Source organism: Diuraphis noxia, unplaced genomic scaffold, assembly GCF_037042655.1.
Source record: "Diuraphis noxia isolate RWA-SAM2 unplaced genomic scaffold, SU_Dnox_SAM2 contig0004, whole genome shotgun sequence".
NCBI lineage: Eukaryota > Metazoa > Arthropoda > Insecta > Hemiptera > Aphididae > Diuraphis > Diuraphis noxia.
In genome coordinates, this window is record NW_028301714.1 from 10,859,313 (window position 1) to 10,878,589 (window position 19,277).

At 29.3% G+C, this 19,277-nt stretch overlaps 1 long non-coding RNA gene across 4 annotated transcripts; it reads left to right on the top strand.

Annotated features, from left to right (window-relative positions):
* Nucleotides 1–217: 217 nt before the first annotated feature.
* On the top strand, nt 218–6,200 carry LOC149055698 (uncharacterized). 4 transcript variants are annotated; one of them, XR_016191533.1, is made up of 5 exons: nt 218–434; nt 1,046–1,169; nt 4,128–4,570; nt 4,672–4,835; nt 5,751–6,200. It is a non-coding gene; the product is annotated as an uncharacterized LOC149055698 (long non-coding RNA). The 4 variants fall into 4 exon arrangements; XR_016191534.1 differs by having other exon boundaries at nt 4,128–4,342; nt 4,452–4,835; XR_016191532.1 differs by having other exon boundaries at nt 4,128–4,835.
* Nucleotides 6,201–19,277: the final 13,077 nt, after the last annotated feature.

Here is a 19,277-nt window from a genome sequence, read left to right on the forward strand (position 1 = left end):
GTTGTTTGCTCTTAAAAACAAATATTTCTTTGGCGATAGTGACACTAAAACAACACGAGCAACTTGTCACCTATTTTTTAAACTCAGTAAAAAATAAATACGCTTTTCGACGATACAACACAATATAAAAGCGATATTTAACAAAGCTGATGAACACAATGTCAATATTTATGGTATTGAGTATGTTTTGACGAACACATTGTGTATAATGCGCGTTCAAAATACGGTCACTTATATTTAAGGTCTCACTATTGTGCAGGTATCCAATAATTATTATGAATTGATATAACTTAACAACTAAATATTTAAAATAAACTTTTGGAAAACCTGATGATATCGCAGTTATAAACGAGGTAAATATTTAAAATAAAGCCGGAAACAAATAATGTTTGTTGCTTTATAAGTTTTGGACGTCAATCATACACATTACACAAGTAATATAATTTTGAATAAATACTAACCTAACCTAACCCACTAAACTAGTCCTAATGTTTAGAAATGTGTGCAAAGTTGAAACTTAACAAAATTGATATTATTATCAGGGTCAGATTGGGTAGTCTCGGTCCTTCGATAAATATTTTTCTATTGGACCCGTAATTTGCTATATCTACTAGCCCATATTAGACAAATTTTAATACTAATAAATAATAATGACCTTATCACATTTGTTGAATGTATATTATTATATGACTGACAGTCATTAAAATCGTAACGTGGCATTGCGGCCAAATTTTCATGCAAAATTTTAGCAGCTCTTCGAGATTTTATCAAATGCTTGATAGGCCAGCTATCCGGACCTGATTATTATATACTTAAGCTAAAATTTTTGGTTTTATTAATAGGGTTTTTTCTCCTTTATTATTATATATACACAATCTGTACCTCATGGGTACAATAAGAGTATTAGCTGAGATTAATAAAATATATGAATAAGTTTGATTAAAGCAGCCATTCAGTGATGACACTTATAAATTGCGGTTATATATTAATTTATATATAATATATATATATGAATTTATTAATTTTTTTATACTATAATTTTAAGTTAGCATATCTCTACACTAGTTGCGTTTTAAACGCCTTGGAGGATTACCCGGAATAACATTTGCTGAAAGATCTTTAATTAAAGGATTGGAATGAGTTGCAAGCCGATTATGGAATCTTTTATAGTAAGTGACTGCTTCTTCTTTTACAGTTTTGATTTTCAGGTCTGTGTGAAGGGTTATTAATAGGTATGTAATAATACTGTTATTAATATTTTGTTGTATATTTGGGATTTATTTTTGATAATAATTTATGAATACTTAAGATAAATAATTAATTAAATTTTCTATAATATCAAACAATCAATATAATAAACGGAATGGACATCTTCTCAGATGTATATTTAAAGGAAGTTTTATAAAGAAAGACACTGCTGTGCATAAACAATTGTTTGAATGAAAATAAATTTAAAACGTTAGTTATAACTGAAATATATAGTATTTAGACAAATTTGTGACCACAATATAAAAACTCTGACATTTTTATGAAAAAAAGATACATCAATAATTTTATACAAAGGGAAATTTGCATTTTAGTTTGTTTTTAGGGTATAATTTCATTGTTTTATAAATTATGGCCACACCATGAAAAATGTGTGCATAATATTGCATACTGCATAGGCTCTTTAAAATACATGATATCCTATATTTTGCTGCTTTGATATAAAATATATACATACAGGGTTGGGCAGTATCTTAGATACAATTGTATCTTGTACCTTGTATCTCGATACAATTATATGAGGTATCGAGTATCTTGTATCGCGATACCTTTTTAGTCAATGTATCTAGTATTTTATAAAACAATTTATGATGCGATACAAGATACAATTCTGATTTTACTATCAAAATAATAATTAATAATTAATAATAATAATAATAATAATTAATATAAACTAGAAATTAATATTTTTATTTAATATTGTAGATTGTTGAAAGTAATTTTTCAACTCAGTACCGATAAATCATAAAATATAGTTATATATGTGGTGTATATATAATATATAATATATATATAGAGATCTGTGACACACGTACATTAAATTGGTCTTAACGTCTGTACCTTATTAGATATCCGTAATTTTGTATAGTAGTGCACCTAGTAGTTACTACGTTATAGTATACCTTATATAAAAAGTAGGTGTTTTCTTTTTTTTTTTTTTTAGCATTATAGACCATTTAGGCCCTTTACTGCCAATATCAAATTCTTCCACTCTTCTCTATTATATGCATGCATGAGGTCTCCATGCCAATCTGGCCTTAACTCCTGAATATCTCTTTTGACTACATCACATTTTATTACTAATGTATTATTAATTTATTAATTATACTGAATAAGTGTTAATTTTTATTATTTCATTTGTCATTCTAATTACTTAATGAAGTGCCCATCTCCATAATTTTTAAAAATCCAGTAACTAATTTTATTAAAATTTATCGAGTATCTAGTATCTCGATACTCGTTTTTGAGTATCTTGCCCAACTCTATATGTATACATATAAATAAGTAATTGCCTATATTAAAGTTATAGGTTTTGAACATATGCACGCTAGTTAAAAAGTTTAATTATTTATAAAAAGTAAATACATTACGTTTATTCTTAGTTTTTAAATAGGAAATTTGATTTTACACATAATTATTATTTATTGTGAAACTTAAAAAAAACGTGTCAATAAAATACAATTATTTTATTCCGATTTACATTTATGTTGAATACGTGCATACCTACTCAGATTTTATTACAAATATTTTTATAATCATAATAATAAGTAATAGAACGTAACATTATGATAAATATTATATAACCTCTGAGTATTTCTACTATAATAAGTAAGTACTACTGTGTTAATAATTTCAAAAGAAAAAAATACCGCATTTCACAAAACCAAAATATTTTAAACTAAAAGTTTTCACTCTAATATGTGTATATTATTAATGCACATAAAGCCTTTATTCCAAGCAATTTCCTCTCGGGACACGAATTTTCATTTCAATGCCTTCCCAAGCTTAGTGGATTGAAATGTCTGGTAAAGTTGAATAAAATAATCGTCTTTAAGATATTTTGTATTCAATTTTATACCCTTCAATATTCAGCTAAAAAAATATGTAGGTATAACTTAGTAGTATTTAATAATTTATTTATTTATACATACCAATACATACATTGACATTTGGCTGATCAAAATTGATGTATAATAATTATTTTAATAATATCATCATGTTATTTTAACACTTATGAATATTCAACTTACTCACTTGTTAAAAAAATGTATGTATTACAGTTAAATAATATTTCAGCTCTACATTAAAATCTACGCTTTACACATTATTACATATTTTTTTTTTAGGGGACAAACAATACTCTTAACCGAACATTGAACCGAGTGAATTAATAATTTTATTGAGTTGATGCTCTATTCATATTTTGTAGGCTATATGAATAAATAATTTTAATATTTTAGATTTCGAACAGATTAATGAGAATATTATTTTTACGATATATTTATTTTAATTTTTGCGTCATATTTTGGGGCAGTAAAAATTCTTCGATTTTCTAAAACACACCATTTTTCTAGTGGGAAAGATTAGAGGGCCAAAAGTAAAAAATTCTGATAGTTTTAAAAATCGGAAATAACAAAAATTATGAGTTTTACTCTAAAAAAAATACCGTATCTAAATAAAATGTTCACCGAATATATATATAAGTAATTTTTATGCACCATGATATTTTGAAATATTGCAACTCTTTTTGAACTATTTATAGGCCTAAGAAAAATTCGACTTTTATTAATTTCCATTTAATTATTGCTGATGCAATATTTTTTGCTCGATTAAAATACTTAATATTAGTCTTTATATTCATATACCACCTCTATCTATGTTAATAACATTTATACGTCGCAGTCAGAGATTAAGGGTGCGATTAAGTGACTGAGTGAATTCACTCACCGCGTAGGTAGGTACTCATTCGGTCATTGACCAACGTACTCGTGCAGTTACATAATATTATTATGTTAAGTTATAGTCTTGGACTAGTCTGTAATATATGGTTCTAACTAACTACTAAAGTTTTTTTTTTATAGCTCACCGATCATAACGAAACCAATTGAATAATATAATCACAGCGATTTTTTCCCTTTGAAAGTTTAAATCAGATGGTTGACTCTTGATAGTGATTGCTGATAAGTAAATAGAGTACGTTACACAGATATAGATGATAAACTAGATTGCTAACTTTTATAAATTGACAAGCAATCCGGGAGACGCCGATTTTCCGCCATGTTGCTTGTGGGCTATGGTATTTTATCAATTCTTATCGTTGTGATAATACCATAACATATTATTCTATAATAATACTAAATATATAAAATAATTAATATTATTATTATTATGGTTCATGAACTCAGAAATATTTACAATCATTATTCAAAATTCAATATTCATACATCATTATATTCATTATTATATTTGATTTACCTATAAAAAAATTTTTGAACTATATACGTAGAAGCAATATAATACACAGGTAATATTTATCGATTTCCGATGAACAAAATATGTATACCAACTACAAATTATTAAATAAAATTGACTTATGTACCTAACTTTGTCTTTTGTTGACTTAAGCTTTCAGAATAGAAGAATTTAAATTTTGCTGAAAGAGTGTATACGAATATTTAAATACATACGAATTACTAGATTAATAATATTTATCTTGTGTGGACGCGAATGCACATCAATGTCTTCAAAACATTTATTTGTTTCTGCAAGTATATTTGTACATAATGCAAGTGAGTTTTGAACCATTACCATTATTTTTTGGTCCATATTTTTTATAAGTAATTGTCTTTTGTCAATAATTATACACCTAAAGTATTGTTCAGTTAGTTTGAAAATTTTGATAACACTTTCAGATGCTAGTTGAAGACCTCGATTTTTTTCATTTATTAAGTTATTAAATGCTTTTTTATTTTTTTGACAATAGTCATGGTCATTTATGTTATTTGATACATCAAATCTTACACCACTTATTTTTTATACAAAAATATTTTAATTTCATTTTAATTAATGATATATAATTGATATATTATGAATAATTCATTTTTCAATATATATTTTTAAAATATTATATTTATTATTGGATTTTAAATACCCGCCAAATGATATATTAGATGGGTATCACGTTAATCATATTCTATGATAACACTACAGAGGCCACAGCCAACATGACTTTTTTTGGCGTCGACTGTTATCACTAATTAGCAATCTAGTTTATTATCTATATCTGCGGTACGTTATAATGTGTTGACATGGAGTCTGTTATACGACGTACAAATACGGTTAATACCAGACACCAGTCATCACTATACATCTTAGCGTCCACGACTGTTCAGCTATTACCATATCTATTATTTATATTATGAATATTATATGACATTTGACATGATTAATTTGAAATTTATTTTATACAAGCAGGTATAGATAATTTTTTTTTTCTTTTTCGAAATAATAACAGTATAAATGTAGTAAAATATAGAAAATATATTAGACTGACCAAAAAAAAAAAAAAAAAACGAACCGTCTCTGCTCGGAATCGTTTTCGTATACAACAACATTATACTTATATTATTGAATTCAAATTTAATACCGTCCATTCACAATAATACCTATGATATAATTATTTTTCATTAAAATCGTTTGATTAGGAACTGCATGTGGCATGTTATTATTAAATATTGAACATCATTCAAACTAAATCATCATGACAACTACAACCGACAAGACTTTGATTTACGAATACCACACATCTCAAACATTTAATTGATCACCAGCTGGTTGTGGTTAGACAAGAGGAAATCAAAATTTATAATATGTACCTAAGGAAATAAATTAGCAATTAGCATACGTCATGAACATTGTGTTTGAAGAGATTTACTCGAGTAAATGTCGAGTATAATTCACGTGGTTTGATAAACTTTTGAAAATTCATTAATGTGTCGTAATATGTTTTGATAAAAAATCACCATCTGTACTTAAATTAGTTAATAGAAAAAAAAAAATAGTTAGAAAAAATAGAGACGACGTGTTATCCTATATTTAGTCGTTTTAAATTATTGCACAATAGTCAATTATTTTTTTTTTTATTGTTTATATATATATCAGCAGTTCTATCTTTCATATTTTACTTATTTATCATATTAAATTGAATTTCCTAAATATATATATATATGTATTCAGCTGATAATATTACAAAATATTAGTCTAATTATTTTTAAATATATGTATATACAAGAAAATAATGTATTGCAAAAAAAAATATATTTATGTGCCTGTGCCACATACGATAGTATGGATAATAAAGTTAGGTAGGAATGGAAATGAATTCATTGCTCCAATAATCAAATTAGACGAACTTCAGTGATAAAATATGCGGTACTTCCGATCTGTAAATTTGTATTCTGGATCCTGTTCACCGGAAATGTGCTCAGTGTACGGAAACAGCGGTTTTTCCTTTACTTCCGAGATACCTATCGAGTAGTCTGATCACGGTTTTTAATTTCTTCAAGTTCACCCTCTACGCTAAGTTTGTGCAATACGAATTAGCTGCTGTAATTAAAGCTGCAACGTTACTGGAATAATTTCGAAGAAAAAGAATAATACCGTCAAAAAAGTACTAATATTATTCAAACGATAAAGTGTTTTTTTTAATTTCATTTTTATAAAAAGAGTAGTGCTATTCAAAATATTGAATATCTGTCATTCTTATTGGTATTTAAGAACGTAAATGGAAGAATAATACATTTTTCTTAAAGTGTAGTATTTATTGAAATAAAATAATTAAAAATAAACTTTATACAAAATAACAGTTTTTAATAAAAAAAAAAATACAACAGATAAACTCAATAAGTCCTCAAAATCGTATTTTTATAACATTTATGCTCATAATATAAATTAAATATACTTATGCTGTGGTTTAAAATAAAAATATAAGTATAATAGATTAATTATTCAGTGTGCTTATAGTAATTAGTTGGTAGGATAATTAATAAAGTTACAAGCAATTTCACCATTATCATTATTAAATAAGACCATATAACTCATAATCGTTGAAACACATCTGTTTACAGCAGTTTACAGCAATATCGTCAATCAACTAATGGAACTAGAAATAAATAAAATACCGAGCGTTAAAATAATTCCATAAAACATTTCTAATGTTATTTCGATGTATCTACTTTTAATTTTAAATAATATTAATTATTATGTTTATTCATAAAAAAAAGTCCTTGATTCTTCAATTCTCCAAAATATAACGTAAACGGTAAACACTCAAATCCCTAAAAACACATTTTGTGAAATAACAAAATGTAAATTATTATAAGTAGGTAAAACAATTTCAACAAATAACTACTTGATACACAATTAATGAGAAATTATTTGATTTCTACAGAATGAATTGACTGTTGTCTATTGCCACACCATACCTACCAGAAAACCAACCATATTCTGAACATACAGGGAAAATAAATAAATAATAATTCGATTTTTTTCGGAAATACTAGCAATTTATACAGCTGATCGCAGGAGCAAAATACGTAATTAAAAATTAAGTATAGGTAACCTAATCGAAATAAAAACTTCGGCTAATTTATCGCTTTATGTAGGTATCGTGTAGTATCGTAGATAGAATAGATTACATTATTTCTCATTTGTGCCAATATACCTCGTCGTTTTACTACTGCCGGGAAAACGCTTTTCTACAATACAACCAATGCTTTAATACTTAAAAGCAATATCGTATTTCATATTAATGGTTGATATTAAAAGCGATTTTGATTTTATAAGTGCAAGCTAAATGATATTAAGTGATAAATTACGATTATTCTTTTAACCCATCCGATTTGTCTACAACTCAACACTGGGTTAGATACCATATTCCACCCACAGCCATATTATCGCGCAATGTAATGTAATAACAATTTGCGTGTCCCCCGGTCGTGACTGAAGCAATCGCGGCGGCGATAGTCGTTATAAAAACAATAAATAGTTGGGGCCCATCCGTCGTAAGTCTTTTTTTTTCATATACCAGAACTATATTGTATTAATAAAAATTTACCCTACTCGGGACGTAACCATCAAAATTTTATCGTGTACGCTACCCCTATACACACCACCCTATAGGTTTGCGTGCCATGAGAGGGAACGGTCGGTAGCTGAATAACAACGCAATAATAATTCGTGGCTACTATATTAAATAACACACGACGTCATTTTCGTCGTCATCAGTTTTGTATTCCCTCACACATGCGTATAATATAATATATGTTATAAAAAATACGTAACTGCATAAGTCTCCCGCCGTCTGTAAAGACGTCATAAAAGAATAATAAAAATTACGACACGTTAATTTTTCAAAAAGAACACTACGCGTTTCCTGTGACATGCTAGCGAAGAGACATGGCGGTTATATCGTAAGAGAAGGAGCAGGACGACGACGGTGGAAGCGGCGACAGAGACTCGACGTGCTCGCCTAAAAACTTTGGCCCCCTACCGCTCCTCCCACCTCCGCATCCCCCCTCCAACCAACTAACCCCAACCACACACACACGCACCAGGCCGTCTGTCTTGCATTATTTATCCCGCAAAGACGGGTCGTGTGTTTTTTTTCTTACTTTTATTTTCTCGACGCGTCCGCAATAACTTCGAAAGTCATGATGGATATGAGCAATAAATAAGTAAGACTTGGGGAGGTACGACCTGTCATTTATCACCGGGGCCCGGGAGCGGCGAGTGGATATAGTGCATAACAACATTCCCGCGTGCATGTTACTTATGCCACATGGTAGTGTATAAATTCCATAGCCGTCGTGTAGTCATAGGTAGTGGGTCAGTATAGTCTGAATAATAATATGATTAAAGTCAGCGCGGATACCGTAGTATATATTATACTATATAACTATATAAATACCCGAGTACATTATATACATAATGCAAGTATATATATAATATATATATGTATACGAGACGGTGCACTATATGTTATTATATAAGCGGAGGAACATTAGGCGCATGCACGATGTGTATATATACAGTACGACGTATGCATTAAGTATTCAAAAATGTCACGTTTTTTCCGGGGGAATTTTTTTATTATTATTATTATTTCGGCAGCGACCAGCCCGGTCGTGCGGGGGTGTGTATTTCGAAATTGAATGGTACGCCGTCGGACCCCCCTGGGGGCGACATGAATTTTTAAAACATCATTCTGTTCCGTTTGGATTTCCCATGAGGTGGCAGGAACACTACGCGCCTTTTGTTCGCGCCGGATGGGTATACGGTTTGTGTTTGTTGTTTTTGTTTACGAATACCCGAATGTATATATATATATATATATAGGTATAAATTATATGTTTATAGAACGATGGAGAATTAAAGAGAGAGAGAGAGAGATTTCTCTACCTGTGTTGCCAACCCTGAATGAAAGGAGACTATAGCGGATTGAAATTTATTTTTCTATGACCTGAGGTCAATGTTTTTCATATGCGTACGCGTATACAATATGAGCAGTATCCGTCATAAAATAATTTAAAACAAAGGCTATCTTGAATTTATATCAACATTTACGGATTTCATAAAAAGGTTTTGTTTGAATTAAATTATCAATAAAGGTAGGTATAACGTGCAACTACCGGAATTAACCACTATATCGGTTGAACATGCGAAAAATACGTATGTTTTATAAAATTTAACTACTTCTTCCGAAATGTAGGTACCTACACATAAATGGAGTATTAAAATATTTTTGCATAAAACTGATTTCACCGTCATTAATTTTGCGAAAAATGCAATTTTATTTTAATTCTATAAGACGATAAAAAAATAACAAGAGTCCGCGGTAGTGCTATTTTACCTTATCACACGGAATAGTTAAAAAATACGACTAATGCACTATTTGTTCATAATATTGTTCGTTCTACACGCATAGGTACACGAGTACGCTCGGATGTAAACAGCACAATGTAACAAGCAAATGCATTTAAAAAAAAAAAAAAAAAAAAAACTAAATATTTATACAAAAATTTAAAATATGCAAACACGTTATCGCTGTTATAGGTTAATATCTTAATACTTTGGTGTGATAATATAATATATACTTATGGATAATAACGCTTTGATAATTTGCACTTTTTAGAAACACCCATAACATTAAACCATAGCAGCCATATCCAGAGGTGTTACTATAATTTTTTTTTTTTAAGTATATTAAATTTCTAAGCCGTTAAGTACCAAAAATACGACCGCATACTGCAGTACCGAATATACCGACCATTTTGTAAAAAATGTTTAGACTATAATTCACCCCATGAGAACACCCCTCATTGTTTCACGTGAGACTCTTCTTTGTGGAGGTTGTAAGACATGGTGGACATTAGATGAATAGTTGGATGTACCATCTGACCGCAGTATATCGTTTTAAATGAACAAAAAAAAAAAATCGTATAAATATTAATTTTTTATTTCCGCAGAGTGGAAGTGTAAAGTAAATGTAAAGCACGGGACACCACAGGGGTGGGAAAATATGGAATTTAAACTGTGTTTATCACTTTACGACCACGGCCGCCGTCGAAACCACCGTATTTCGCTTATATTGTCACAGATTTCACCACGGGTCATATTTGTGGACATTTCCCCCGTTAATGGCATATCTAACGCGGTCGGAACTGCGGTCGGAAAACTCCGAACAAAAGAACTACGAACGGATGGGGAGTGGAGGACACTGATACGGCCAATGGTTGGTTGATAGGGGAAGGGGGGAGGGGGACAAAAGAACGGCGTAATAGAAAAATCTTTACTGCGGTACTATAGTAGTTATTACCTCTTGGGAAATTAGCTGGTTGCCTGTTGACTTTTGAAAGGGACAACACCGGCAGATGTGGCAATTACTCTCATACATCTCCTGCATTAGAGTCCCCTGAGCCAACCCAACTTTTTATCTCATTATACCTGGCCTCCACGTCCCCCTCGATACGAATCACTATTTTCTACCCTCTGTATTAACTTCCCTATACCGCAACGTCTAACCGAAAATACCTAGTTATATGTATATATATATATATATAGATATGTATAAATAATACCTGTTTATAATTTTTTTTCTTACCGTTTTCTACCTCATAAATAATTCTACCGTAATAACGATATCCTTATTTGTAAAGGTAGGTTGAATGTATATTATACATTAGATTCATTTTGTTATAATACTTATTACAGTGTTATATATATAGTTTTAAAACAAGTTTGTATTATATTTTCCAACATTTTTGTTGAAATATATTGTACCTGTATTAAAATTTATACTGTTATTAATGCTTAAGATTTTATGTAATTTAAATAATAAATATATAATTTACAGGACTATATAAAATGTTATCAAGTATGGCTAGCTAAAATGGCATTAATGAATATAGGAGTTTCGTATCGTATTCTATTTAAGATATTTTGCAAAAACTGAATTTTATTTTGCTGCCTATGTAGCGCGTAACATTAACTATATATGAAATAGTGGGTATGAGTAAAAACAAATTAATAATTATCAATCTTCAATATACATCACTTTTTCCATAATTATAAGAATAATATATTTAAATCACATAGATATGCTAATAAAATATAAATAGGCGTGCGTCGAAGTAGATTGACAATATAGATTTTTTTTTGTCATTATTGTTTTAATTCGTACAAACTGTATCAAATAGTTTTACAATAAGCACAGTAGACGGAGGGGGATACGTAAGATAGCTTATGGTTAGCTTGACTGAAGAATGTATTCAATAATGGTACTTTATGCCATGAGTAGAAAATATAAGTAGATTAATTAAATACTAAATAGTAAGTGAGTAGGGTAAAATCATAAGTAACTTGTTCCAGAGATCTCTCTTTGTTTTTCAAAAAACTACAAAAATTAGATTTGTGGGAACCGTAATATTAAATAAAATCAAAATACATTACTGTTGTCGTCAAAAATAACAAATATATTTCATTGACAAAATATGATTTTCGTTGTTTAAATATTTTTTTTTAGGTTAGAACTTTGGAACATGTAAATTTCGATATGAATATATGGAACTAATTATAGCTAAATATAAGTACTACTTGTGAGTTTTGATTTTTACTACAATAGAATGTGTGAGTTATGTCAATAATTTCTATTGTGAATTTTATTATCATTTACAAAACTCGTACGATATAACGATATAACTACTATTCTATGATACAACGGTACATATTATTTTTGACACGTCTTATTACTACTAGTTTCTTAGTGATGTTTACACAGATTATAGTGAGTTTCGAAACCAACTAAACATAGATTTTGATTCCCCGTCCAAAGGTTCTATAAAATAGTGTTGATAGAGCCGTAAATTTAACGTTTTTTGGATCATGACGTGTCTATTGATTTTAGCGCAGTAGCGCCTACTCAAATAATACTACTTAATATAGAATAGTTTTGAAACACGATGTATATTTTGTGAGCTTTATAATTTACTTTATTTATTAATTTACTAAAGGATAATATAATGTGTTCCTTTACTAATTAAAAACATTAAAATTAATAATACTTTATTCAGTATCATATTTTGGATTTTAGTGTAGGTATACTCAGTACCTACAAAATAATTAACACCCAAATCCCTTACGGCAGACCGGTCATCTAATGCTATAAACAAATAATAATATTTTCCTTTCTATAATCACAATCCAAAGGTTAACCCACAAAATAATTGAATTTCTAACAATGTCATAAATCTCTGACGAATAATTGTAAATTATGAAGGCATAACCATTAATAGTAAAATACTTATCAAAACACTTTTAATAAAATGTCATAATTATTCATAATTTTAGTTTTTAAATGTTGTATAGTTAATCGAAATATTTCAATTTAAAATCGTTGTGCGTCATGAATAAATGTAATTTTTCAATATAAATACTTAGATAGATACTTTCTGTGCGTAATAAAATTTTATATTCAAAAAATGATAAAATGAATGATAACTGCAGTATACAGGAATTATACGAATATTATCAGTAATTTATTCATTAATATCAAACTATTTATGTCTTATATTTATGAAAAAAATAAAAAACAAACAAAAATGGATTTTAGACTTAATCAATTTCTATTATGTGTAATCAGTGAATCCGATCAACGGGGGAACGGTAGCAATGCAGAGGATAGCGGAAAAGTCAATTGGATTAAATATTATCGTTAAAAGGCATTTCTTTAGCGTTCATCGAATCACTTGAGAAATAATATATACATACATAATGTTATGTGTCGTCGAATAGGGGGGGAGTTGGACTCATAAATAAACGTTCACTACGTTTGTGGTCGTGTCCTAAATCACAGGAGAATACCTCTACCTCTCGCCCAGAACTGTGCAAATGGTTCGCGAACTGTTCCGGCTCTATCTCTTTCTGTTACAAGAAATACATGAATCCAGAGCTGATTGAAAACAAAAGTTCAGCAGCGTGGAAACAAAATATAAGAAGAGTAAATCTCCGGGTCAATTTAAGATTAAAAACATTTATCTTTTTCCCTGAGAACGCTGTGAATTTTGGATGCATAAACAAACCTTTCAGAAAACACCCACTGAATCTCAAAAACTTCTCTCGAATTATTTGTGCTATTCTCTTTTTCCATTATTTTATTCGTTCTTATGGACTCTTTGTACGTATATATATATATATATATATATATATATATATACATTATACTTATATGCCATGAACGCAGATTAAATATTTTTCCCAAATGGTATGTAAAGTATTCGGATTTTTTTCTGCAGTGCATACTGAATATTACTATTTTCTCAGAACACTTTCAATAATTCAATAACTATAATAATTACTGTTGATGAGAATTTAACATCCCACACGTCTCTTCGTGAATCGCATTATTCGGTAGGTATGCAGTTTTAATTCAAATTTTATAATTCTTAGCAGCTAACATTAAAATTTAATTAATGATACTGCACTACATTGTTAGAGATAGAAACTTTAAAAAATAGTACAATATGACTTTAATCGGTGAATTATTAAACATAATACATATAGGTAATGAAAGTATCCACTTACTTTATAGTTAATTGTATATATTTGTTTCATATTTATTATAAGCAATATACCACCAAAATTGGCAACGATTTGTTATGTTACAAATGTTGTAAACTAAATTACACACCAATAAACTGTGTACATTCATCATAATATATAAAGTATTATTATCAAACTATAGAGGTGGATGTAATAATTATTATAGTTGGACTAATATGACACATTTATGGAACATTTCAGATATGCAATTGTTGTTGTCGCACATTGATAAATGATAACCTTAGATCGTAGATATAATCATATGATATTCTATTTGATAACAATTTGATGAATTTTGCATACTTTCATTGGGTGGTAATTTATTCTATAGAACATGGGGATATATCATATTATTAAAGTGTGTTAGTTAAGAATTTTTATAATTTATATTCTACATGAGGAATGTAACACGGACACTACTGTGTGTTGGAGAAATCGATTTCGATGATGTGTCGTAAGAAAACGAAATAAACAGGTGTGTGCTGTTGTGTACTCTTGTTGAACGACGTGTTCAAGATACGGAAGGTTTACTTCCGTAGACCTAGATACTGGTCACCACTCACCACGAGTGTTACGAACTACGAAAGAATAAGTGTCATCGTTCGCGGCCTGCATCGTGTCATCGTATGATGTCAACGTTCAGTATCGATTCACACATTATTATATACTATTATAATATTTATCATCTTGAATTTTTACTGTACATCATGAGATATGTACATTTTGTACAATTTAATATCAAAACTAGTTTAACTAGCCACAGTGTACATGTCAATAAATATAATATTCACAATAATTGTACAATGTACATAGTTTTAAACTTATAAAATATCCATCATCGATGTTTGTTTAAATTTCAATTATCAACACATAAGTTTATAGACATGGGTAGAGATGTTAAAATATGGTATTTTATTTTTCGTTTGTATAGAACACAGTGCTAGCAAATTTTTCTAACGTTTAATTCCAAAAATTATCTGATTTTTTCCAGTGTTTCATTAAATTATAAAAATACAAATTAATAACTACCTAATTCATATTTATTAATTATTAATGAAAATAAAAAATATAATATAATGTTATGTATTTTAATTTTTCAGGTGCCTAAAACTAAGTTTGATTACTCGTATATTCTTATAAATATCGAATTAATTTTCAATAATAATAAATTGTATATATATATTATTTTATAGGTATAACATGTATAAAATAATTTTGTATCTTGTATATAATGCAACTTCATACCACTGTATAATAAAAACTCACATTTCTAGGCGTGGATTTTGATCAACCGCATAAAAACCCGCTGAATTTATATGAATAACTTATTAATGTTATACCTAAGTGGAAATTTAAAGGTGGACAAAAAGGAATTTTTGAGTTTCATTATATTGTTACTCGTTTCTGTTTATTTTTCATTTAGTTCTTAATTAAAAAAGTTTTAATATCCAGTAGACCTTTTTGTGTATAAGTTTAACTTTTTTCCTAAGTAAGCTATACATAAAAAAATTAATACAGATTAATCGAAACCTTCGGAGCTAAATGAAAAATTAATGTTAACTAAAACTATTTTGTATTCAGTGTTTTTCTATTTTATCGTTGAAAATAGATAATACAGATTAAATTAAAAAAGTCACACAGGTTTGGGGTAGTGGACATTCGTTTAGCTACGCTAAGTTTATAAGATTGAAATTTGTATTTATTTATTTTGTGATAAAACAGACTGTGGCCCAAAGTACATAACAATATATGGTATTAGATTATTAATATAATTAAAACACACAGCATTTGAAAAGTGAAATCAAGTTCCTAGAGGAACTCAAATAAAATTGTGTTTTCTGTGAAGTAAGTTGAGAAATTATTCATAAAATCAATTAATTTTAATTTTAAAAACTAAAATTTAAGAAATGAATAAATTTCTCTTTTTGCTCTTAAAAATTTTAAATTTTAAGCAAAAACTCAACTTTACCAACCTTACTATTGTTAAAAATAAATTCTCCTTGCAAATCTATTTAAAGCTATCTTATATTATTATGCTTTTGTTATAGGTACTTATCGAATACCAGCCTATAATTGGATTTATCGAATTCACAATATTCTTATCTGATTTTTCATAAAACGATAATTTATTATATACTACATATCTATAAACGTAAACGTTTACACATTAAACCCGATGATATTGTATTTTATTAATTTTTCAATGAAAAATGTTCATAATATTAATAAAATCCATCCTATATACATAAGTGTATGTATAGATATATATTGTACGATAATGTATAATTCTATAGTAAATATAAATATAATTGTATAAAACAGTTTATACGTAAAATACTCTATATCATAAATTCATAACATTACAGATTTTAATTAAATATTTTCAGTAATTTAATAATGAAAAAACATCGAGACTCATACAAAAGTGAAGTAATTAAATCCTCCAAAAATATAAATATATAGGATTATTAAAAACACAAAGACAGATTACAATTTTTGGCGTTTGATTTTTATACAGGTGAACCAACTATTAATATATTTTTTCTATTTTATAACGATCCATAAAAATACCTATGACAAACAACTATTCGAATAATTACGAACAAAAATCAAAATCAAAACATTCAAAACACTTATGTCTCGTATCATTACTTATAATGTTTAGATACATTATACTACATACATTTATAAAGGTAACAGATTAATCAATTAATATAATTTATTTACGATTTTATAATATAATATTAGGTATTATACTATTACGTATATTCGCAATTTAAATTTTACGAGTCAAAAATAAATAACATATGTATTTATAATATTTACTTCGTAAGAGGTATTCTCAAATATTTTGATGAAGATAAAACCATTTGCAATTAAAAGTTATACGCAAAATCAAACACACGTTGAGCAAATACATAGTAAATGTAAATGTTCTTTTTATGCAAAAAAAAAAAATCGTATTATTTGTCGAACATGATTATATTTGTGTAAACAACCGATAACAACCCGAGGCAATCGTTATTCGCTTGTTACGATATTTTTACTGTTATCGAAACGCAACTCGTGCGGGGATAAACAATACTCTACTGTATATATACAAATACATTGTCAGTCACTGGACTTTAAGAGCAAAGATTATTGCCACCTGCACGAAAAATCTTGTCACACAACTCTATGATAATATTATAAAAGTGTGTGCGTGTGTGTGTGGAGGGTGTCTTGGTATTTGTGACTGCAGTGTTCGGATTATCCGCGTGCAACGGACCCGATTAATTTATAACTTACCGTACCTACAATAAGTAAGAGTACACATCGAGTATTTCAAGGATTTACCTAACCTACATAGTTATATATAATATGAAAGTGTGCAGGGTTATAGCTAGAATCGTGTGGCGAAATTGAAGTTGGAAAAGGCTTTAGGACTCGCGTCGTCGTCGTATATATATATATAGGCGTGTCGGTTGCCGCGAACTTTCCAGATAATGACAATCGGAGCTCGTTAAAGATTTATATTGGTGGAAAATGGGGTGTGTGTGATTTGTGTGTGTTCGTGGGTGTACGGGTGTGTGCGTCTGTGTGTGTTTGTGTGTATATAAGTATTTGTGAATGGGAATCAGCGTGAACTTTTGGTCCCGGCCACGTCCCGTCCTCTTTCCGCCGTTCCCGTGATTGTTGGCGAACAACTCGGAAAGCCGCCTCCACGTGACAAAGTGTGTTTGCAGGACGACAACGCGTCTAACTTCCAATACATACAATATATACCTATATCTCTTCGACCACCGCCACACACGTAAATCGCGTACAAAGGGATGCCTGTATATATATATATATATATATATATATATATAGTCGAGTATATAGTTATTTAGTGCGTCCGATCTCCGTGGATAAGTCCTGCGGCCCCTGCTCCCTCTCGTTTCCTGTCCAAAAACGAAAATCAGACGACCACTTCTGTGTACCTACCCGTGTTATACCGATGCTCCCGTATCCGAATATAATAAGATGAAACTTTGTGTATGCGTTGGGTTAGCACGTACTCGGCACGTACAATAGCATTTCGTTCGCAGCCAACCGACATTATTCTTTTTCGTATACGAGTCGATAAACAAAACTCTTTCCCATCAAGTTATCACACACAGATACATAAACGCGCACACACAGCACACTACGTGCGTAGGTTCAAATAACAACTATACAACACCCGTTTTACCACCATTCCGTGTCAAGCAAACAACACGACTACACTTATACTGGACCAATGTATTATAGACAATGTATAGCTAGTGGCCAAAAGGTCTTTCTGAGTATTTATTTATAGTGTCCTTCCACTCAACGTTCTAATTTATTGTCCAAAACGCACACCCGCGACGCAAGCGTCGAGACCTCCTACGAACGGATTAAAACACCCCAGTCGACGATATTTTTTTTTCGCACAAAAAGTTTGTTACTCCAAAGAAAACAACATCACGCTTGTAACAATATAACATGTACAGTCTTGTATAAATAATATAGGTATTGTTATCCATGAAATATTTTGATTGATTAAAATATTCATAGTTCGAATTACTTTTATACCTACATAAACGTAACACGAGTATACGATGTGAGAAATGTATGTATGTTGGACGGACAAATGTCACTAGACACTTTTAAACTTGGGATATACATAAATAATTTGAAAATCATGTGAATTTAACATGCCAATCGTGATGAGGGGGAAGGAGGAGTGACGCCCGTCGTTCATATAGATGCTCAGCCACCACATCCATCCAACATTCAACCGAGTAGAGCAGTATCATTCCTGCAATTTATTTGGGATAAAAATAGTAGTAATACATAGGGAAAGTTATAAAAAAAATCATCCTTTATTGGCGACATAATAATATGACAATAACTACAATTATTTAGGATAAGGAGATTGATAAAGAAAATATGTCATAGTAAAAGAATAAAATCAGAAGAATATAGAATACTGATCACATGATAGAAAATGTTATTTTAGAATTTAATGGAAAGTATTTAAAAAAAAAGAATTCACAATAGCGCAATATTTTGTGACATCACAGTTATAG